Here is a 24,001-nt window from a genome sequence, read left to right on the forward strand (position 1 = left end):
CTTAACGAGCTAAGATCGCCCCGTGCGTGGGGCTGGACGGCGTCAACACGTTAACGAGCTAACTGCTAACGCAGTAGTTCCCACCCATGTAATTGAGCATTGCGTGGCACATCCGATATACTGTTTTACTTTTGTCCATGAGGCGCTTACCTTCAGGGTCATACTTCACATCAAGACCAAAATAGTTCCAAAGGCCAGATCTGAATGCGGGCAGTGGAGGTTCAATTTGCCATGTTGCAATGAGCTAGCTTCTGTCTTGCTAGCTTGCGCTGCGCTCAGTGGATCTGCGCTCGACAGTGCAGCCTAGGCGCAGTAGACGAACGCAGATCCACTGAGCTCTCAACACAGACAGCATCGTCAGAAGAAAAGTTGATAAAATAAATTAAAAATGTTGTATTGTTCGATACATATGCGTACCGAACCGAAAGCACTGTATCGAACGGTTCAATATTGATACAAGTATTGTTGCACCCCTAATAAATATATATATATAAATGAACAATGAACAAGAATGTGCACTTTAAGTTATTTCAGTTAACTATTCTGCATTGCATTTGCAAAAGACCAAATTGGCCAAAAGTCTGTCAGTCATTTGTGCACGATGAGGCCGTAGAATGATGCCACCATAGCCACAGGAGCACTACATGCAGGTACTGCTAAAACTCTGGTGGCCACATGAAACAGAGAAAGAAGAGTCTGCATGTTCATTGCCCAGAAGAAGAGGGCGTTCTGTCCATCAGCAATATCCAGGTAGTGACTTAGCTGTAGAGCTGGACTCTTCCCCACATCCTTCTTCTGCCTCTTACAGTAAGCAGCAAAGAGTCCTCCATCTTCACAGGCCTCTTGGTGTTCCTCACGAGGAGTCACAGGTTGCTCTGACTTTGCAGGATCTGCCGCATCTTGCAGGATCAGATCTGGCAAAACAAATTAACAACAGCAAAAGAGCCTTTATTACAATTTTAGACAAAAAATACAGAAAAAAATATACACTATATTCAATCTTTACCTTTAAGTTTTTGTGTCACCTCTGTCTTTATGTCACAACTGCCCAACACCCCCGGTGCCGTGGCGCAGGCGTCTCAGATGGCCAGCAGTCCCCGGTGGCATCTCCTCTCTCCACGCTGGTCCTCGGGGATTCCATCGTCAGGAACGTGCGGATGAGGGGGGCGCTCACGCTGTCGTTCCCGGGAGCCACCGTTGTCAACATAGTGGACAGAATTCCCAACATCCTGGCGTCCCACCCACAGGCCAACCGGCTCATCATCCACATCGGCACCAATGACATTCCCAAACAGCAATCTGAGCTGCTGAAGCTGGACTTCCTCCAACTCTTCAGCCTCCTTGGTCAGTTGCAGGTGAGTGCTTTTATCTCCGGGCCCACCCCCACCTGCGGCAGAGGGATAGGCCGTTTCAGCCGGCTGCTCAGCCTTAACACCTGGCTTTCCTCCGCCTGTGTCTCCCACGGTGTGGGTTTTATTAACAATTTTGATGCCTTCTGGGAGAGGAGACATCTTTTTGGGGCAGACGGACTCCACCTCAACGCCTGTGGACGCCGTTTGCTGTCCGCCAATTTGGTATTTGGCGTACAGCACTCCCACACACGGCCCTGTCATTACCCCAAACCGACACTACCCGCTGATCTGTCCTCCACTGACTGATGTCCCCCTGGTCCCAGCTCCTACATTTGTTCCACTTTTAACAGTAATACACAAAACTCTGGACTCGGACCTCTCTCTCCCACAGTCAACACAATACCCGTCATAATCACAAACAGAGAGCAACACAATTATCATAAATCCAGCAACTCCAAAAACATTAATAACCTCCGGCCTCTTCAAAAATCTCAGCATTCATTGAACTCTACTGTCAAAAATCCACCAGTCTCAATCAGTATGGCACTTTTAAATGTCCGCTCTCTGTTGAATAAGTCTTTTATTATTAATGATTTAATTTTAGATAATAAACTTGATTGTTTATTTTTAACTGAAACATGGCTGGGTTCGGATGCACCAGTTGTTCTCACTGAGGCCTCCCCACCAAATTTTAATTTCTCTTTTTCCTTTAGAAGTGGTAAGAGAGGTGGTGGGACTGCATCTTTAACCAACAACACACTCACCACCAAACAAATTCTATTTGATCATTTTACCACTTTCGAATTCCACGCTATTGTTTTTAGCAGCCCTCCAGTTTTATCTGTCACAATTTATAGACCACCTAAAGACAGTGCTGCTTTTATCAAGGAATTCTCAGAATTTTTAACAAACATACATTCAAAGTATAACATGATAATTCTAACCGGTGATTTTAATCTGCACATAGATAATCCTTCTGACCCTGCACCAAAAGAATTCTTAAACATTCTTCACTGTATGGATTTTACCCAGCACGTCACGCAGCCGACTCACAACAGAGGACACACTCTGGACCTGGTCATCACCCATGGGCTGTCCACCAGTGTGTCCTCTGTTGACTTGGCTGTCTCTGACCACTACTGTGTGTTTTTTAACATCACCGGTTTTATTCAGCGGGAGACCTCGGTGCGAACTGTGAGGAGGCGCTATCTAACCTCTGAAGTGGCTGCAAATTTTACCAGGGTTTTAGACGAATGCCCCCCTGTGATTCTACCTGCACCCTGTGATTTTATTTTTAATCATTTTAACCTCAAACTGAAGAAAAGCCTTGACTCCGTTGCTCCACTCACCACCAAAAAGATTAACGTAAAACGTGTATCACCCTGGAGAAACGAAGAAGTCAAAACACTCAAAAGAAATTGCAGGGCAGCAGAAAGGAGATGGAGGAAAAATAAAAATGCAATCAACCATCAAATACTTTGCGAGCAACTTAAAATTGACAATAATAGACTAAGGAATTCAAGAAATTCATACTTCGCCAAAATAATCAGTAATAACAAAAATAATCCCAAGGTCCTCTTCTCCACCATAGATCATTTATTTAACCCTGATTTTAACAGCTCCCAAAGAACCCCCACAGACTCACTCTGTGAGCAGTTTGCAGACCACTTCAGGGGAAAAATCAGCTCCATCAGATGTGATATTTTATCTTCTCATGATATGATTTTAAACACATCTGAGGGCTCGATTGTACCTGAGGAGACACTGGACAGCTTTGTCCTGGTTAATGCTGAGAACCTTAAGAAAGTTTTCTCCACAGTGAGACCCACCACATGTCTATTAGATCCAATCCCCTCTCCACTTTTTAAAACACTTTATGGATTTTTTGAAGCGGAGCTTTTATACATGATGAATTGCTCTCTTCAGTTGGGTGTCTTCCCTTCTGCCTTTAAAACGGCGGTGGTGAGGCCCCTTCTGAAGAAGAGCAATTTGGATTGCAATGATTTTAATAACTACAGACCTGTATCCAACTTACCATTTTTAAGTAAAATTTTAGAAAAACTTGTTTTTACTCGGATTAATGATTTTCTGAATCATAAACAGATCCTAGAGATATTTCAGTCTGGATTTCGGGTGAACCACAGGACAGAGACCGCTCTCCTAAAGGTTTTAAATGATATTAGATGTAACTGGGACTCCCAAAAGCTCTGTCCTGGTGCTACTGGATCTAAGCGCAGCCTTTGATACAGTAGACCACGCTATACTTTTAAACAGACTGAAACACATGGTGGGCCTCTCTGGTGCTGTACACAACTGGTTCACTTCCTATCTCTCAGACAGGACTTTTATGGTGTGTATGGATACATGCTCCTCTAAGATCCATAAAATGACATGTGGTGTGCCTCAATGGTCGGATTTAGGCCCTGTACTTTTTAATTTGTATATGCTCCCTCTTGGCGGCGTCATCAGGAGGCATGGAGTGAACTTCCACAGTTACGCTGATGATACTCAGCTGTACATCTCCGTGTCTCCTGATGACACCAGACCAATGGATGCCCTTTTTAACTGTATTCTAGATATAAAATATTGGATGGCAAAAAACTTTTTACAGCTTAACCAGGACAAAACTGAAGTTTTAATCATCGGTCCTGAGGCTCAGAGAGAGAAACCTCTTGTCTAAATTACAGGCATTTTCACTATGCCCTTCACTACAAGTGAAAAACCTGGGTGTTATTCTTGACTCTGAGCTTGTTTTTATCCCACATATTAAACACGTAACCAAAATTGGATTTTATCATCTAAAAAATATAGCCAGAGTCCGCCCTATTCTCTCTCGGGCCAACACGGAGATGCTGATGCATGCTTTTATTACCAGTCGCATTGATTATTGTAATGCCCTGCTCTCTGGTCTCCCCAAAAAGAATATTTCACCTTTGCAACTTAACGAGAGTGTGGGGAATGAGTGGGAGGGTGGGGTGGGGTGGGGTGGGCTGCTTTTAACCATGTAAAGCACTTTGTGCTACAGTTTGTTTTTTTTTTGTATGAAAAGTGCTTTATAAATAAAGACCATTCAGGAAACGGACTTGAGGCTTCAGTTTCTCAAGGTGGTGATTGAGGGACAGCACGGATGGAACAACAGCACTGATCGTGACTATTTTCTCACCTTGTGTCAAATCTGTTGCTTCTCCAAAAGGCTTCAGGATGTCCACCATCTCCTTCAACAGGTTCCACTCTCGTGTTGTGAATAATAACTCCTTGTGCCCAGCCATTTCAAGAACAGCACAGAGTTTTAGATGTTCACAAAACTGCCTTTACTTGTCTCATTGTTGAGTTCCATCTTGTGATTACAGCAGCAGGGATCCCTTTCTGTCCACCAAATTCAGCTTCAAACACATCTTTGAATGTTGTGCTTGTGTGCAGTAGAGAGGTGAGCTTAGTGTAGTGAAGTAGATTCTGGGTTAGGATGTTACATGATGTCCATAAACGCACCACTGACATCCACACCTTCCCAGAAGACAATTACCCGGCTATAAGAAACAGCTGCGCTTCACTACTGACAGAAGGCATTTGGCAGTCTTGGCAATCCAGTGTGGCTGCGAGCATTAGGCAGTCGAGCACTGCATATCTCTTAAGGAAAGCTATTCAGAATTGCCCTTTAGAGAGTGGTAAGTGCGACCTTTGTGTTCATCATACCGTGGCATAGTAGGGTGGACTTTGACTACTGTTTCCCTCCTTTGTTGCAGGTGTGTATTATACTGCTGCTGTCTTGCCAGATGCCGTTTTGTTTGTTACGCACTACTTTTAACGAACAGTGATTTGGGATGTGTTGGTTTTATGTGGATCTTTTACTGAATTGTTTTATCTTTTCTTTTATTGCTTTAGTGGAGGTGCGGCTGCTTGTTCAGAGGCTAGGCACGTGAGGTGGAATCCCCTCCCCGATGCATGTGAGTGTACACACCGGGCATAGGTTGATTGCACCATTTAGAGTTTAGTGTGAGTGAGGTTGCAGTGAAATCACATGGGTGAGTAATTGGTGGCACCCTTGGGCACTCCTCCCTGTAGGTTGCCTCCTCAAGTGGCCAGTCTCCACCATTTTGTCTAGTTGCTTCCTTTTAACATGTTGTGCTTGTTTTAGGGTAGCATTGTGGTAGGGAGTATGTCGTTTTAATCATCATTTGTTAATAAAGTGTTTTCATTAATTATTTTACTGTCTCACCCCTGCTACCCTAGGTGCCTTTTTGATCTTATAGTTATGTTTTAGTAGTTTCTCTTAAACTTTTGAACTGTAAACTTCCTTTGTCTCACCTCTGCCATTAAATAACGAGTCTGTGGGCTTTGGTAGCCAGTGCAATCCTTTAATTGGCTAGAGAAATCTTTCCTGGGGGTGTAACGCCCTCCCCCAGGTGGCGTTGTCACTATTTTTGTAACCGTCCCTGGTTATTTCTCATTCGCGACACCACATTAGATAACTTTGAAAGTGAAGGAGATGCCACTCTGGTCTCTGACAAACCATCTCTCACCACCAGCTGAAGTGTGTGCGCAAAACACTGCAGGCGCTGTGTCTTTGCCATAGCAGCACCTACTGTTTCCTGATCTTCCAAGGTTAAGTCGTGCCAGAGCTCTGGGTCGTCAAGATGATCACCATCATCATCATGTTCCTCACCTTGCTCAGTGGGGAAGCACACAGTGAATGCTTTCCGCATATTGGCAGCATTGTCACTAATAATATAGTCTAGTTTATCTTTGATGTTGTATTCGTCACATATAGCTTCAAATTTCTCACAGATTCTTTCACCAGTGTGTAATCCTTTGAAGCGGTCAAAGGCCAGCAGTTTGGATTTTAGCTGCATCCTCTCTGTCTCTTTCTGTATCCAGTGCACAGTGATACCAAGGAAACCCCTCATCCTTCGGTCTGACCAAATGTCCACAGTGACTGAAACATGATCAGTCTCGCTCAACTGAGTTTTTAACATTGAACGTTTCTCAGCAGTGAAGTTCTCTGTTTTTGATATAATTGTTCTGCGACATACCGGGCTGTATTTTCTGTCAACTACCGTCAGAAAGTGCCGAATATTCTTGTTTTCCATAATAGAAAGGGGCAGGTTGCAACCAATAATCAAGTCACTTAATAATGCATTCGTGATAGCTTTCTGCTGTGGATGAGTCATGCTGTACTGTCCGGCCCAAGTGTCCATAAACTGTGATATGGAAGGCTGTTGAAGTTCATTTGTGATCCTCTTTTTCATCTGGTATTCTTCAAATCTGATAGAGGTAAGCATATTAGACTCATGTCAGAAATTCCATTACAGCCATTCATGAATTGCATTTGACTTTAAGTTGATCTTAATAATCCTAAATAAATATTAACACTTAAACCCTCATAGTTTTCAGACAATAAAAAGACAATAAAAAATATAAAAATTATTTATTAAAACACTTTTCTCAAAACTCTGCATACAGTTCTAATAAGCAATGTTTAGCATCCCTGATAAGAATAACTGACCTTTGCAAATAAACAACAGCTAATAACATAAGATCAAAGTATTTTATTTGATGTATTGACATAAATGACAGAAGAAAAAGGCCATGTATAGCAGGACTACTCAATTACACACTAAGGTGGGCCAGATTTTCTAACCAAAAAAAAAATTTCGCTGGCTCAGACATGCAAAAGTTAAACACGACCATACACTAATTGCAGATTAAACACAGTGATTTTGAATTGTGATGTGATGGTAAAATAAATATTTGTCAGTCTAAACTGGGTTAAATCTACGGGGTTAATGATGAGGAGGAGACGGAGAGTAACTCTCTTCCCTGAGTACAGCTACAGAACCAGAAATAGCATGACAAACATATCATACCTGTTAAAGCTATAATGGAATTTCTTTTACTTATGTACTAATCACATTATTTTATTGTATAATGCCTTGGTGCCACTGGATTTTAACATGTCTGACACCCGTACTGTAAGAGGGAAGTTGGGGGGGAGCAGACCACTCCACAGGAAGAGTCTTTTGTCTCTTCAAGGACTCTGGGAGGTAGCAAGGGAGTGTGAACCTTAAGGTGTGAAACAGCTGTGTACTGCCTTTTGTTCCTGGAGAAGGTATTTAAACTGAGAGCCATGCTAGGCTCAGTGAGAACTCTGCTGACCGTCTGTCCCGCGGACATGCAGGCTCTCCACAAGCTTGGTTGTCCGTTGTCTTTGTGTGTCCGGATTAAAGAATGTTAGCTACCGCTCACCGCTCATCTGCAGGCTTTATTTAAGTGGAAAACTTCCACAACAGAATGGCGCTGCGAGCAGGGTTGTCCGTGTGGTCGCTGAACAACGGTTCCGTGGACGGGCTGATCACCCCTGAGGGAAAAGGTACCTTTGTCCTACCGGCTGTTGAAGCAAAGGAAATGGAGGAGTCACGGAGCCGCGTGTTTCAGCGACCACCGAGACCATCGACTTTGAGGGGACTCCTGCAGATGGGTGAGTGATAGCTAACTTGTAACAAGTCACGAGAGTTTTGTGTATGGCTGAGGAGGTGAGTGTGTTGCAGCCTTCGGGGAGCCCAAGAAGGTGAAAGTGTTACGACCTTCCAGGGCAAGAGCTCCGAGGGAGTCTTCGTGTAGAATCACGGGGAGTCTTCGTGTAGAATCACGGGGAGTCTTCGTGTAGAATCACGGGGAGTCTTCGTGTAGAATCACGGGGAGTCTTCGTGTAGAATCACGGGGTGACATCTCTAGCATCTTCTAAAAGATCCTAACTTCTTCAAAGGAGACTGGGGGTGGCAGTGTTCGTTTCTTGGTCCGTAGAAGGCAAGGAACCTCACGGGGGACGCCTCGTGCAGTAATAGAGAATCTAGATTCCAGGGGCAGTCAGCGGAGCCGGATTAGCGGCTCGAGAGGCGACTGCGGCAAGCGCTCCACCGGGCGGCCAGGGACAAAACTCAATGTGTGACTGTATGTTAAGAACTGAGTAAATGTGTGGTGTGTAAGATTGCAGAGAGTGTGTGTGTGTGTGTGTGTGTGTGTGTGTGTGTGTGTGTAAAAAAAAAAAAAAAAAAAAAAAAAAAAAAGAGAAAAATGGGGTTCAAAATGTTGAAAATGGGGAACAAAACAAGGACAAAAGGGGAAAAAAAAAAAAAGAGAGGAGTGTAGGAATTTGTGTAAAAGTTGTTTCTAACTAGCGGGAGAAGGTGGTACTGCAGGCCACCAACTCCCCTAGGGTGGAATTGTTGATGAAAATAAGTAATAAAATAGGAAGAGGGTTTGGTGGTTTTCAATGTAGAACAACAATGTAGAACAACTACAATCTCTCTGGGTTTTTAAGAAAGGGGCTTCAGAACCAGAGAGGGGAGACATGTTGTTTTAAGCAATGAGAAGAATGATCAAAATGTCTCAGTGTGTCACTTGCAGGTGAAGAGCAGACCCGGATCAATTTTCCACATTCAGCAGTCGGGAAAAATTATAGGTCAACACCATTAGAAACACTCAAGCCAAGTTCTGGCTGAATTGTTTTACAGCTTAACTTCCATGTCTTTGTCACCCTGAGAACACAAGCTCCAAGAATCTCTCCCTGAAGACAAGAAATGCAGTTCCAGAACAACGAGATGGATATCAAGAGCTCACAGCAGTGTCCTGAGCAGTGAAGAAAAGGTCCAGCAGCAGCAGCAGCAAACAGCTGTGCAAGACAGCGGCAGCAAGGAGAAAAAAATGGCATCATCATGACTGGATGGATGGATGTGCATTTCCAACGAGCTGCAACTTCACCATGTGTGAATGGACTTTTGAAAAGACTGTCTGAGTTGGACATTTGCCACTTTTGGAGCAAAATGGCAAGATGAGACAGTGGAGAACACAGGACAAAGCTGAAAGACAACTGACTCTCACTGGACTGCTGCAAGGGGGAGAGATGAGATGAGACCACAGTGGAAGGAGCAGGGGAGAACATGGCTGTTTTAGTGTGGGAAATGAAACTTGGGTTTAGGAAACTAGGAAGAAAAAACGACTGCCTTGCGTGGAGAATTGAAAAGTGTCTGGAGCACTGCAAAGAGGAGGGGTACACAAAAATTACACAAACAGAAAAATGCATTAATCCTACTAACACAAACACACACGCAATGAAGCTCATGAAGACCAAATAGCATTTTAAGCATGCATTGCTGTTACCATCATCTTGTCTGGTTCACTTAGTGGGTTAAGAAGTGATACATAGACTAGTGAACTAGTATTATTTTGGGGAAGGATGATTGAATCATTGCAGGGGTGAACAGAATGCTGCAGGGGGGTCAGATGAGTGGGGACTAATAGATTATTGAGTTTCTTGTTTCTGATGTGTGGAGGAGGTCTTATCATGACACACATCTGGTTACATGGGGGAAAACAAAACTCATTATCTAATAGAATATTGTGTGAGGTGTGCGATTGGTGGATGAAAGTTTTGGGGATTTACTTGGCTGATGCATTTTCTTTGCATTTTCTTTTGGTACCACTTTTAACCTACCAATTAGTTTTGTTTTGATCTATCATTCTAAGAGAGTATGCTTAGACAACTTCTAAAAAGAGGCCTTCATATTTTTTGATTTTTAACAGTGCACTGAGATTTTTGTTTGGCAATTTTCTTTTTTTCAAGCAGGCCTGCAAGATCGGAATCGAAAGCGCTACACAACATGTTGAACAATCGCAAGTGAGTTTCTCCAAAAATTAAAATGGGCTCAGGAGAAAGTCACTTATTTGGGACAATCAGAAAACAAGTCCCTGCCAAAAAGGATTCAGCGAGGTAATCCAGTCTAAATTCTTTTTTCTTTTTTTTGAAATGACGTCATTGCTGGCAGTAGAAACTTATTGCGTCACGAGAGCTTCTACTGTCAGCAAATAAAAAATGGGGACTGACAAAAGCTTTGACTGACTTGACACCAGTATGCAAGATTGCACCTCCACCTTGACCTGACAAAAGGGTGTATGTATGTATGTTTCTTTTTACAGGAGCAGAAAGATGACAGCAACAGGCTGCATGACCTTTGGGGCATGCAGACTTAACCTTTAATTGCCACTTCCTGTGTCTTTGTGAATTTATCAGCGGTGTGTTATTCATGACCTTGTATTGTTTACAGTGCAGAGGTCACTGTGAGAAAGTGTGCATACAGATGCACTGCGCTAACACCTACATCACTTTTTCCACAGCAGAGGGCTAATCATATGATCTAATCACATGATTTACAGCAGGACACACCACTGGCTAATGTTTTCGTACGACAGGGCCTGGAGTGAAACTACTCCAGGGGAGAATCTCTGGGAATTTTTAAGAGACAATGCACAACTTCATTGTGCATGTCTAATTGTGCTAAGCTGACATAGGGCAAAAGAGGGTTTTCCGGGGAAGTTTTCATTTTTAAATTGCAGAGACCGTGACATGAGCGATATGGAAGAAGAGACTGAAGTGCAGATGCAGACCATGACCAGGAGAGAATGCTTCAAGAGTACCAGTGAGAAGCAGGGACCATCTGCAGGACAGCTGACAAACGACAGTGGGCTGCACCACTGGGCTTCCAAAGGATTGTCACGAGGAGATTGGAACAGAAATCGAGGGATGAAGAGAGCGTGCCAAGCTCCAAAAGTGACAGCGCAGAGGGAGATCAGCGTTGGAATTATGACTCTGTAAATGGCACAGACTCCAGGAGCCATGACTGGGACTGAGAATGACCACCTAATGCTGTTTCACTTTGCCATGCAAAGTACTTTGACACTATGGAGAAGACCTTTCCTCTGTATCATTGTTGTAGCCATTTGCATGTGAGAGCTTAGATTGTGGGGATGATTAAAGATGAACAAAGGGTGGTGGGAGAACAGTGAAGTGAGGATACACAGCGTGAAACTCCTTTAAGTGTAAAATAATGTTGATGTGATATACAGAAAGTCAGGAAAGAAATTCTGGTTTTAATGTGATTCTTGATTTAAGAATCAAAGGGTGGGATTGTAATGGAATTTCTTTTACTTATGTACTAATCACATTATTTTATTGTATAATGCCTTGGTGCCACTGGATTTTAACATGTCTGACACCCGTACTGTAAGAGGGAAGTTGGGGGGAGCAGACCACTCCACAGGAAGAGTCTTTTGTCTCTTCAAGGACTCTGGGAGGTAGCAAGGGAGTGTGAACCTTAAGGTGTGAAACAGCTGTGTACTGCCTTTTGTTCCTGGAGAAGGTATTTAAACTGAGAGCCATGCTAGGCTCAGTGAGAACTCTGCTGACCGTCTGTCCCGCGGACATGCAGGCTCTCCACAAGCTTGGTTGTCCGTTGTCTTTGTGTGTCCGGATTAAAGAATGTTAGCTACCGCTCATCTGCAGGCTTTATTTAAGTGGAAAACTTCCACAACAAAGCCAAACAGTATCATCAACGTAGCCCGGAGAACATTTGCTAATAAGATGAAGTTAGCTAAGTCAGCTATCTCATCGTATCAAAAAAAAAGCACCACCTACCGTTCTTTATGCAACTTCAAATGTCGGACAAAGTTGGAAGTTGTTCCATCTCCGTCTGTGATTCTCTTCTTGCATGTTTTGCATATTGCATTTCGTTTTTTGTTGACTACTTCGTAGTTTATGTACCTGAAAGAAATTACTCTTGGGAGCATTTTTGGCTTGAGCGTTTTTGTTTTTTTAAAATCTGGTTAATTTGATTGGCTGTGCTACAGCTCATGCTCACATACATACCGAGTGTGGTAAGAATGAATGAATGAATAAAGTGAATTAATGGTCCGCACTTTTTATATGATATGTATGTTAAATTTTAGATTTGGGTAAAATATCAAGTCTTTTCAAGTAAACAGGTTCAAGTCCAATTCAAGTCCCAAGTCACTGGTGTAAAAGTCCAAGTCAAGTCACAAGTCTTACAACCTTTTTTCAAGTCAAGTCTAAAGTCATAAAATTAATGACTCGAGTCTGACTCGAGTCCAAGTCATGTGACTCGAGTCCACACCTCTGGTATAAAGATCAAAGATGTTTGAAAGCAGTATGGTGTGAAAATATGGCCCTTTGCAACACTTTGTACTTTGGGGTCATTTTTGTCCACAAGGACCACAGGTGTTATAAAATCCAATAAAAACCGCATAAATAAATCAAATTACTTAAAACTTATTCCAATCATGCATAGCATAGTAATGAATAACTTCTGTTATTTTCAGACCATTTGATGAATAAAAAACACATTTTTGATAGCAAAAGATTTCTTTAGAGGACAAAAATGACCCAAGGACAACACAAGGGTTAATCTGGTACATCGCATCACTGCAGTCTTACGTATTTTCCCCACACCTGAATTAAAAAATACAGATATTTACAAATAACAGCTTCAGCTGATGCAGACTGACTCAATCTGATTCTAGATGTTCAGCACCCAGAGACACAGAGGGGGACTGTTTAAATTTTAGTGTTAACCTGAGTCACTGATCATTTGCAGTATTACAGAGTCTGGCAGTCTTTGCATGATGCACACGTTACTGTAAGTTTCTAGCTGACTCTCAGGTGTGACAGGTGTGCCAGCAGGAAAGAGTAATAACCTGCATCCTAAGGTTTGTCATGCAGGATTAAAGGAGCCAGGCTTTGTTCACACAGCTAGGGTTGCAAGTATCATACAGTTTAAACGAAGCACTGAAATGTGCACATATTTATTATAGATGCATTGAAGCTAATCGAGATATTTACTGTCAATCTGTGGCTGCGATTAATCACTTTACTGGGAACTTTATTAACTAGTAACTTCGTTAGTCATGACAGAAGCTAATATTTCTGTCCTAACATCATTTAAACAGTAACAACTTTACTACAACATAAGCTAACGTTTACACCGTAACTTTAAGCTAGCACCATAAAGTTCTGTTCTCAGCTGACACGAGTGGCACCCAGTGTGATCTTCCACTGCTGTAGTCCATCTGCTTTGAAGTTCAATGTGTTGTGTGTTTAGCGATGCCCTTGTGCATACCTTGTTTGTAACAATAGTTATTTGACTTACTGTTGACTTCCTATCAGCTCAAAGGAATTGTCCATTTTCACACAGAGAACTGATGCTCGCTTGAGCGTGCTAGGGAGATTGTCAAATGTCTTCTTTATGGGGGAAAGAATTAAAAATTTATGGGTTTTTGTTTTGTTTTTTTTTTCATTTATGATTGAGGAATTGGGAATGGTAATGGTAAATGGCCTGTATTTGTATAGCACTTTACTTAGTCCCTATGAACCCCAAAGCGCTTTACACTACATTCAGCCATCCACCCACACATTCACACACAGGTGATGGCAAGCTACATTGTAGCACACTGACAGAGGCGAGACTGCCAGACACTGGTGCCACCGGGCCCTCTGACCACCACCAGTAGGCAACGGGTGAAGTGTCTTGCTCAAGGACACAACAACCGAGACTGTCGGAGCCGGGGCTCGAACCGGCAACCTTCCAATAACAAGACAAAGTGCCAACTCTTGAGCCACGATCGCCAGATGGAAATGTTTAGTAAGGAGCGTCCAAGATTGGATTCTGGGGCAATAGAAAAAGATCATGTGGTCCGAGTGCAGATTTACACTGCTGAGTGATGAAAGCATCAGGGTGAGGTGGATGAAGTGTTGCACATATTATGCCTATTATGTACTGTGCAACCCCATGATGGGAGTGTTGTGATCTGGGGTTGCTTCAGTAGGCCAGATCTAGGTTCAGCAACGTTAAGTGTTGTTGAACCTGTTGGTTCACACTGTATGGTCTTGAGGTTATGCGAATTACAAATTAATTTTATGTTGTGCTGTTTTTTATTTACCGTTGGAGAAATGTTTCTATTGTCACACGTCGATGACTGCAAAAAGTCCTCCTGCTCACCGCTTGTCTCCAAAGAATTAATTTTATTTCTTAGTCTGTTTTGTGGTTTGTTTGTTTTTTGCGCCAGCTGTAACGCTCCCTGATTTGTAACAGTGTTGAAAGCGCAATACATCTCAGCATTTCCTCTGTGAAGATTTAGTTTGTTATAAAATTCATATTAAAGCCTCTGCAAAGCATTGGGACGCGGTGCTTCCTCTAAGTAAATGTTTGTTAACAACATCCTGTTATTAAAAACCTTTTGTTGCTTTTGTTGTACACAGCAGCGTGTTGTATTTCATTTCCTGGCATCCCTGCCCGCTGTTAAAATGCATTCATTTCCTCCAATTTACTGTAAAGTCAAAGACATTTATGATTTTAGCACTTCAAAAAGACAAAATATCTGACATCCTTGTTTTCAGTGTGCTTTTCCCTTCTGGCTGGGTAGAATAGAATAGCCTTTATTGTCATTGTACAGGGTACAACGAAATTGGAGTGCCACTCCCTTGGTGCAAAATGCAGTAATAAATATAAATGTAAAATATAAAAAGTACAATAAAACAATCGTAAGTACTCAAACAATAGTAAGTACGATATATACAGGATAGCAGCATTAATATAATGACAGTATGAATAGCAGCATAATATAGTGACAGTGACAGTATGGTATAGATAAGCAGGTTCAATTGTTTTTGTGCTTGTTTACTACGGTGATAGGTCTGGGAAAGAAGCTATCCCTGAATCTGTTTGTCCTGGTTTTATGTGACCTGTACCGTCGGCCTGACGGTAATAGTTCAAACAGTTGATTACTGGGGTGAGAGTATTCCTTGATGATATTGCCAGCTCTGCTGAGGTACCGAGAGTTTGCAATGACCTCCAGGCTGGGCAGAGAGCAGCCAGTGATCTTCTGGGCTGTGTTGATGACCCTCTGCAGTACTTTCCTGTCTGCAGCTGAGCACCCTGCATACCATGTTGTTATGCCGTACGTTAGGATGCTCTCTATGGTGGCTCTGTAGAATGTCACCAGCAGCCTCTCCTCCAGGTTGTTCCTCCTGAGCACTCTCAGAAAGTGGAGACGCTGCTGGGCCTTTTTTACCACCGCCGTGGTATAAAGAGCTAACTCATTAGGTTGAAGCCAATAAGGAAGTGCATGTGCAGTCATTTACAAAGGGAGTAAAGTCCATGAAAGGGGACAACAAGAAAGCAGCTCGTGGCTACACAGATTATCCTCACAAGGAAGTGCTTCACTTATTTGTTTGAGTCTGGATTTGTTGCCGGTCAACTATTAGATGTGATCGTAGAGGAAAACTGTTAACATTCATCAGAGAGATGGCCGATGAAATACAGAGACAAAACTCTCATATTTACAATTACATTGGAGGTGATCAGATTTAACTTTTAGCAGTATATGATCAATAACTTAAGTCATCTAAATAACATGAGTCTTGTAATGGAGCTGGGATAATTTGGATCTGCAAAACACACACAACATAATTTCCAAATAGATTTCTGGAAGAAAAATCATTCAACGCATAGCTTCATTTAAGCCCAATTAATTTCATTAGCCAGTTGTTATAGACAGCTGGTATTTCATGTTCTTCATTCTTTGACTATTTTAAAGCCACATGAGAAACGGATCTTATTTAGACGTTAAATAGTTTCCACTGCAGCTGCATTGCATCTCCTTGTCTCTTTCTGTGTATTTTATTTATTTAAAAATATCATAAATTCTTGGGGCAACATCATGACCTTTATGTTCAGAGGAAGCTTTTTGTTTACTGTGTTTTATTTTTTTCAAATTCAGATAAATGCAAGGTGTATGAAGTTAACCAGACGATGAAGTTCTATCAATACCCACTCGACTTCCTTTCGGGAACTGAGAGACTTGCAGAATGTATATAGACCTGCACTTTAGACTTTAATAGAAGTGTCATTCCAGTTATCATTCTGCAAAAAGATGACACTGAGAACACATTCAAGGTATAGCTGGAGTAAATAATGTGTTTTTATGTGTGGTGGTTTAAAAATAGAAAGTCACCGGTGTTACTGACATTATGTTGGCATGAGCATGAAAGTAAGGCAGCACACGCCGAACCACTACACTGAAACTAAAGCAGCTAGTTTGAATGAGCTGTGACTCATTTTAGGCTTTACACCTGTGCTTTTCTGCTGCACTTTGTCAAAGTGTTTTAAGTGAATGACACTGGTTCATTTGTGCTTTTAGGCTTCACATTGCAGCTGAAGCCTACAATATAGGCCTAAATAATAAATCTAGGCCTATATTGTAGACAAAGTGAAGAAATTGCACAATTCTCCTGCTTTTATTCTCAGCTGGCAAAATTGAATTGCATTTTGAGCTTGATATTCTTCTCTCCTTTACAGGGTTTTATGGAGTATTTGTACCTGTTTTATGGCTACTACAACATCACAGAGATGCCAAACAGGAACTTCTCCTATAACATCTCTCTTGCCTACATCCTCACTGCTGTCTTCTACTTTGCCTTTTGTCTCATCTGCATCGTAACATGGTCAGTTCCACAACCGAAATGACCAGGTTTTGGATTAGAGGGCAAAATTGGGTTTACTTTACTGAATTTATGGGGTCTGGAGACACTATAATTTGTGTTAAACAGATGCATTATGTAAATAAAGGCTGTGTGTTTGCATGTTTAGCTTAGAGTCCTGAGTTCAGTCAGCCTGACTTCTGTCTGTATCCTTTTCACTGGCTGTTCACACACAGGATGGGGACTGCAGCTTGAGTTGCTGTGGCAACGGGAAGCAGCATGATTGTGTTCACCGGATGGGACTATGGTTGCCTGGGAGACAGAGCTACCAAACTGAAGCAAAAAAACATCCTCTACCAGCTGCAGGTCAGAAGGGATCTATCCTACTTAACAGGATGAAGTGCTGGAAAAGAGAACTGTGACCCACACGTGGCAGCTTTGTTTCACTGTTTCGTATGCACGATGTGCCTTCAGGTGACCCCTCATTTCTCTTCTCTCCCTTGGCCAGGTGGATCTGGAGAAGGAGAGTCGAAAGAGACACGAGGCTGATCTGTCAACATCAAAAAAAGTGATTTTATACTCTCTGCGTGTTTTAATGACTGTTCTTTCACTTGGGTTCATTGGAGGAGCTTTCTACGGCATCTGTGAGGCCACAAAGTTCAGCCAGGTAAACGATGTAAAAATAATGATGCCAACATGATCTTGAAGCTCTGGGTGACCATCTCCCATTTCTGCTAAACAGAAAAGGACTTTTAAGGAAGAGGAAGAAATCGTTCAATTGATTATTCAGTATCTCCCATCCATGGTCATCACTGCCGGAAACTTTGTGGTGCCTCTGCTGTGTGACAAGCTCGCCTTAGTAGAGCAATACTCCCGCAGCACTACTATCATATTGGCTCTCTTAAGGTTTGTGAGAAAGGGCTTATGTCACATAGATTGCATTTAATTTGTTTGTGTTCGTAATGCTTGAAAAAAAAATCTGATCAGTCACTCCAAGCCCATATCTGAAATTATCATGAATACACAATGAGATATGACAAACTCCAGCAAATGTGGAAATTTTTATTGTAAATAAGAGAGTAAATGCAGAATTATAACACTATAACAACTATTGATAATGATGCTGCTGAATCTAATTTAAACATTGACCACAATATTAAATGCGATAAATAATTTTACTCACTTTAATCATAGTACTATAACTAGGCCCATAATTATCAAGACTGCCTACCTTGCCAGGTTCATCCTTAACGACTGGCTCTAACAGAGCAGACAACAATGGGTCTAGTCACAAGCCATGGATCAAACAAACAGCAAATTGGTAAATGCCTGATAATAAATATAATCTAACCCAGATGTTTTATTATCTGGCCACGATAGTTATACACAAGCTGCTATAATGCTTTTGCCATAATTCTCCAATATAGTGTGCAATACGAAGGAAATTACGCTGGAATCACCACCTTACCTGTTCTACAAATTTCTATTTCAACTCAGGTTACTTTGTGTGGCATGTCCTTCAGTTTTTTTAAAAAAAACTAGCTCACCCTGGCTCCCACATAGAGAACAACTTACATCAGCTAAAAACCTTGTTCATACAGCCCTCAAGGTAAAATAAACACAAAAAACACCTTCCCTGCTTTAAACTTGGTCATTAGTTTTATGTAACAAATTTTTAAATATGGTAGTGTATCCTTATCTGTGTTGAGTTATCAAGTAAGATAGTGTGAAATTAATATTAGATGAATGAAAATTAGCCATTTCTCTTCCACCCCCAGGCACTGTCTCTGTTTGGTGAGTCTGGGCGTTCTCCTCTACACTCTGTCTAGTTGGATCACCTGCGACGTTGACGAGTTTGAAGGAAGCTGTACACTGTGCAAGTACAACTACAATGAATTCCAAGTAATTGTATTACTTGATGTGATACATGCTGTACTGATCTTCATTTTTAGAGCATAACAGCACGGAGAGAGTCCTATAAGACAGACCTTCTGTTGTTTGTGTATAAGTTCCCTGTCTGGATCAAGACTTTTCTGGGTAAATTAAGCACGACCCCTTGAAGCCTTCGACATGCAAAAGAAAAACTGACAGAATAATTTAATTGGAAACTCATTTACACTCTGTTTGTATTTTAAAAAGTCATAAATAATAATGATAAAGCATGTCAGGTGTTGGGTCTAAACTCAGACCCCGCTGATCTAGGGACTTATTCCCGTGAAGGAAAAACAAGGCAACAGCGGTCGATCGATTTACTTGCGCAAGGGAGGCCTCGTCGGTATCTCAGGAACGCACTTCGAATCCTACCACAAAATGGTAGACTCCGGCCTCCGCTCACTGCCTTTTATTGGAAGGTACTTTTTATAGCATAAAGATATGAGTCGTATTAATGCGAATGCATGCTGGATATATGAATACTGGTCAATCAGTCTTGTGTTCAGCTATGTAGTGTTTTTGTGTGTGTGTGGTAGGCTTGTGGTGGATAACTGTTCCTGTAAGCCTGTTCAGTGGGTGGAGCGGCAGGAGTTTGTGGTTCCCTCCAATGTGCTCGGGCTGGTTTATGGTCAGACCGTGGTCTGGGTAGGAGCTCTCTTTTGCCCTCTGCTGCCCGCCATCAACACCTTGAAGTTTGTCATCCTGTTTTACTGCAAGAAGGTAAAGCTCTAGCTTTAACACCGCCAACACGTCACACGTTGCTTGGTGATTGTGTCCCTAATCCAGTATTAAATTGCAACTTTCTCCCCGCAGATAACACTCTTCGAAGACTGTCGGCCAGCGCTGAGGACGTTTCGTTCCACCACCTCCACCTTCTTTTTTCTGTTGGTGCTGCTGTTTGGATGAGGCTTGGCAACAGTTGTCATGATTTACAGTCTCTCTGAGTGAGTGTTTCATACTTCCCTGTAACAGTTGCAACACAACTGCTTTTTCTGCAGCACTGTAAGAAAACTCGCTGGATGCTGTCACTGCTATAAACTTTGCATGAAAACATTTTTCATGTTATTTAACATTGCTGAGGACAAGTGTGTCCCTCTTCCTCAAACAGGATCCATCCCTCTTACGGTTGCGGTCCTTTCCATTCATCCAGTACCATGTGGTCGACTGTTCCAGACTCGTTCTACAATCTCTCTGAAGTCACAAAGGAGTTTCTCTTCTTCGTCGGCTCCCAGGCATTCTCCATCCCTCTTTTTGCATTATCAATGTGCGCGAACTCTCAGTATGCTATTTGTGTAATGATGACCTGCAGATTAAATAGTCCTTACTGTGCATTTCATGGAGTAATATTATGTCTCTCTTCTCCCTGGCAGTGTGGTGATGTGCTATGTCGTAGCTTTAGCAACTGTCTATGGGAGAAGCATTGCACTGCTAAAAGCTCAGCTTAAACTGGTAAACTGCTTTATTATTATTATTGTTGTTGTTGTTGTTAGATAAAGTCATGTATTTAAGGAAAAAGCCAAAGAAGGAAAGTAAATACATCCTCTTTCAATTGTTCAGGACATAGTAACAAAAAAATCATCTGGTCCTTATCAGACTCTAACATGATGTATTACACCATGTGATTACTTAACAAAAATTATGCCCAAATGCAGAAGCGCTGTGTGACAAACTAGGTACACTTCCTGATTCAGTAGCTGGTAGAACTACCGTGTTCTGTATGACTTTATTAGTCTCTCACATTGTTGTGAAGGAATTTTGGCCCACTACAGCTTTTCAGTATGTTTAAGGTCAGGACTTTGACTGGACCGTTGCAGCGACCTTGGCTCTTTTCTTTGTCAACCATTCAGTTGTAGATTTGCTGCTGTTCTTGGGATCACTGTCCTGCTGTATGACCCAATTTCAGCCAAGCTTTAGCTGTCAGACAGATGGTCTCATAGTTGAATCTGAGTACTTTAGACTTAAGCTGTGTTGCCATGATTTACAGAGAAGAGGCTTTCTCCTGGCAACCTTTCCAAACAAGCCAGTCTTTTTCAAACTGTACTATCAGTTTTCTACAACTGCTTCTCCATCATGTTTCAGTATTTGTTACAAAATGAAACAGTCTAATACATTTATATGGATACACCGTAATAAAATGGGAATGGTTGGTGATATTAAAGTCAACAATAAGAAATCACTTTTAGTGTTCACCTTGACACAAAGTGTCCCACTGATATTTCAATCTTTTCCAGGTGGAAGTTAAAAAAACACTTTGTATTGTTCTTGGTTGTTTTTTGTAGTTTTACACATGTATGCTATCCCCCTGACAATAGCGATCACATCACCTCTTATATCTCCAAACATTATAAGTGAAGGACACAGAGATCCACTTCTTTATAGTCCCAAAATTAAATGGGGACCTTTTATATATGTCATTAGTCTTCATTTTGAAACAGTAAGTTAAATGGTTTCCTGATTCTCACATGGACTTATGGGTTTTTGGTTTACAGGAGAGCCGTGACAAACAGTTCCTGATCAAGCAGATTGAGAGCCTGAGTCGGCAAGCTCACATACTGACACATCATGCAGGAGTACAAGACTGAACACGACATATGGGCAAGGATTTACTGTCTTATAAAACAACATAATAAGAATTTTTTTATGATGTTTGTAATTTAATGCAGGTTGCGTTTTACCACACACGTCTACACGAAGATAATTGCATTAAAAGTTGTGATTTTTTTAAAAGGAATACATAAAGAAGGAGAATTAAAACTTGATCATTATTAGAGTATAATATTTCCACTATGTAAATAGATTAGTGCCTTTTCTGTCTGTCCTTCAAAGCAGATATTCTTTTCTTTACAGAATAAAATAAAATCAGAAACATAACAGCCCCCTCTGCTGTCGCCATTGTGTTATTGCTTCAACATGGAGCTACTGTTTACTTCCTGTTTGGGTCTGCCTGTTACATATGCATGTGACCTTTTTCACTTTCACAAGTGTCACCAACTTTTCCCCTCTTCTTCTTCAGGACCCTGGAGAAAAACAAAAAGAAAGGCAAGATCTTTTAAGGACAGTCGGCAGGACCACCCCAACTCAAGAAAGTTTTGTTTGCCAATGTTGCCAGTCAGGACACCAGTGTGTGGCTCTGATATTACCCCACCTCCTCCCGATCTTCCTCTATCCTCCCCTCTTCTCCTCTCCCTCTTCTTCTGTCCCTGCTCTGTCTGCCAGCACAGCCGTGCTCCTGCTCCCAGCTGCTAGAGGGTGCATGTAAGGCCAGAACAGCCTCTGCAGAGCCCCCTGGCTGCCTAAGAACTAGTCATCATTATCTTCTTCATCATCCTCAAGGAATGTTTATTTCCCATATTATTTTAATTATTATTGTTGATGTTATTATTATTTTATTGTTACAAGTAAATACTGTTCTCCACCCCCAAATCTGCTGCTTTCTTTCTTCCCAAGGTTGCTTTTAAATGACTGGGGTGTGTAGATTTATCATTTACCTGCGGCCACGCCAGTGTTTATCTTTTGCTTTAATTTTGTGCTGATTAAATCGTTAGAGAGTGATATGAAATGCTGAATATGGAATATGTACCAATAATCTTTATAAATGGCGGCCAAATTTCCCCAACCTTTAAACATCTGTGTTGGCCCGCAGTTTCACAATCGGTTCATCCCTACAAATACCCACAAGTTAAGTCTGTACAATCAGTTTCTGTTGAAATACTTGTTTACAGGAAAAGTTAAAGTATATGAACATTTAACCTGACCTTCAAATGTGTATCAAAGTAAGTGTTGGAGCTATTTGTTCTTTATTTTTATTATTTTGAAATTAGTTAAAGTTTGTTGTTAGCTTACTTATATTTTGGGGTTTATTTACAAGTTTATTTGTAGGTTAATATTTTGTTTCAATGTTTTGTTTGTTTGATGTTACCTTGTTAAATTAGTTAGTGAGAGCTGTAGGGCCATTTTGTTTCTATAAATAAAGAGACTGGTATAGGACCAGCATGCACTGGGGTGGGCCTATGGTTTTTTTACCAGAGCAGGAGAAGCAGGAGGAAGTAACAAAAAATGGATCTTGTTATTGCTTGCCAAACTGGATAAATAACCCATAAAAACGCAACTTTCAAGTTTGGACAGTGGACTTCTTTTGCCTGCGTACGAAATATTATCTCAGTGCAGTAGTGGCTTGTGGACTTTTAATTGTGGGATGTTTGGTCTGTCAAACAAAAGCAATTGCCACTACAGTAAGAAAAGGACAAGGCATTAACGAATCCTTTCTGTTTTGGTTTTGAGTGTACCTGTTAAACCTGTAACCCTCGTCCCATCAGCGCAGCAGGCTAGAACACCAGTTTTGTGAAGGAAACATAAACATAAAAGAATGCTTTTTTTTATTATTATTATTATAGCCCCTCAATTAAAACACGTGCTCTGGTAATTTTGAATTATTAAATGATTTCTATAATGACAATATAGGAGACTGTTTTACCACTAGGTGTCGCTCTGTGCACTTTAAGTGTTAGGGCGATTTTCAATGGCACTAAATGTGATATTTTATACATTAAATAATATGTACAGACTATAAAAGTTGAATGGAGACAAATCACACGGATGGAAATGTAGTTTTTCTCTCCGATCTTCAGCCTTGAATCGACGCCGGGTCACAGAGCTCCTGCGGGGATGAAACCAATAGTTGACCAGGCAGATGTAAGCTGATGTGAGTGTAGATTTATGAAAGTGTTGCGGGAAATATACCTTAATCCCAAGAGCTTCTCTTCCCCATCAGACCCACAAAGGTTTGAAATTTTTGCCCTAGAAAGAAAAACAGCATTTCACCATTTTTTTTACCTCTGAAATAATACTGAACTGAATTGCAATGCCTGCCGTCCGTGTTTTTCCTGTTTGTGAAGAATTAAATGGATGAGTGAACTCTCTCTGGGTAGATGAGCAGTTTAAAACATAAATCTGCATAAATTTGTTCAAAATGCCGTCATATCATCCCAATGTTCCCTCTAATTTTTCATGTGTCTGCGCGAACACACAAACTCCCTAAGCGGTCCCTTGGACCACTGTGAGCGACATCAGATGTGTGCACTGTGGTCACGCCAGCATCGAATCCATCCAAGTTACATGGTTTATTAAAATAATCAAATTACAGCATTTACATTTATGTTAGACTACTTTTAAACTGCTTTAGCCCACTTACAATGAAAATGTAAAAAAAAGAATCTAGCCATTGGCCTGTGTAGTATGTTAACACTATTGGAAGTAAAAATAACTTGAACTCCAATTTCGAAAACACAACTTTATGACTTTGTGTTTTTTATGAGTATGAGTCTGTGGTCTGGGAGAGAGTCCTGTAACTCTCTGTCTGCAAAATATAGTATATAATGACCAATGCTGGGCA

At 41.4% G+C, this 24,001-nt stretch overlaps 1 pseudogene; it reads left to right on the plus strand.

Moving 5' to 3' along the window:
• The first annotated feature begins 1,157 nt into the window (after positions 1-1,157).
• Positions 1,158-22,951, plus strand: LOC134637588 (transmembrane channel-like protein 4; annotated as a pseudogene).
• Positions 22,952-24,001: the final 1,050 nt, after the last annotated feature.

This window comes from Pelmatolapia mariae, linkage group LG10_11 (genome assembly GCF_036321145.2).
Source record: "Pelmatolapia mariae isolate MD_Pm_ZW linkage group LG10_11, Pm_UMD_F_2, whole genome shotgun sequence".
Classification (NCBI taxonomy): domain Eukaryota; kingdom Metazoa; phylum Chordata; class Actinopteri; order Cichliformes; family Cichlidae; genus Pelmatolapia; species Pelmatolapia mariae.